Below are 1,103 nucleotides of genomic sequence, written 5' to 3' on the forward strand. Positions count from 1 at the left end.
GAACAAAACATTGTCTGGTCCTGTGCCACTCTTACAATTGTTGTTAAGGCTGAGCCCATTGCTGTTGCCACTTTGCCATTCCATCTTGTTGGGGGTCTTCCTATTTTTTGCTGACCCCACCCCCCCACTTTACTAAGCATGATGTCCCTCCTGATAAGATGTCCAAAGTATGAGAGATGAAGTCTTGACATCTTGGCTTATTATTATTATTATTATTTAAAAAAACAGTTCTTTATTTTTGTTATTACATTTATTGGAAGAGCTGGAGAAAAAATAAAACTGTCACTTAGCTTATGAGCTTGCAAATCAACTCATTTCAAGAGTGGAAGAATCCTTGGTCATTTCTGAATATCAAATTTTCCACACGTTTCTCTTTTGAATATATTCTATCTTAAAGAAGCAATTGTATAAAGTCTCTTCTTTTCCACACAAGATACATTCTTTGCTTCAGCCAACTCTCAATGGAGGAGCAACCAGTTAGTATAACACCATCTCCCCGAGCAAAGAACATAGGAATATTCCATTTTGTTGATTTATGTATCTCTTCATATATTTCTTCATCAGTTTCTATAGTAGTCACAGTTTCTTTCACATCTCCCAATATCATATTTAAATGTTGCTCATAAACAGGTAATCTTCCTTGAAGCTCTCGGTCATTTTGCATTTTCACATAAATATGCTCATTCAGGCTGAGCCAGATAAGAGGCTCTTCTACTGTACTGGTAGTTTGTTGCTAGTCCACATCATCCGCCATATTTCAAACCCAGCACCCTTTCCTTCATCTCCAACATCTTGGCTTTTAAGGAGCATTCTGGCTGTACTTCTTCCAACACAGATTTGTTTGATTTTATGGCAGTCCACGGTACTTTAATATTCTTTTCCAACATCATAACTCAAATGCATCAATTCTACTATGGTCTTCCTTATTCATTGTCCAACTTCCACATACATATGAGGCTATTGGAAATACCATGACTTGGGTTAGGCACACTTTAACCCTCAAAATGACATCTTTGCTCTCGAACGCTTTAAAGAAGTCTTGAACAGCTGATTTGCCTAATGTAATACATCAGCGAGATGGATTGGCAAAGTGGCAGCATCAA

The 1,103-nt window shown here is 37.4% G+C and overlaps 1 pseudogene; it reads right to left on the bottom strand.

Annotated features, from left to right (window-relative positions):
• Nucleotides 1-447: 447 nt before the first annotated feature.
• LOC102816567 lies at nt 448-754 on the bottom strand (annotated as a pseudogene).
• Between the last annotated feature and the right edge of the window lie 349 nt (nt 755-1,103).

Source organism: Chrysochloris asiatica, unplaced genomic scaffold (assembly GCF_000296735.1).
Source record: "Chrysochloris asiatica unplaced genomic scaffold, ChrAsi1.0 scaffold00031, whole genome shotgun sequence".
Classification (NCBI taxonomy): domain Eukaryota; kingdom Metazoa; phylum Chordata; class Mammalia; order Afrosoricida; family Chrysochloridae; genus Chrysochloris; species Chrysochloris asiatica.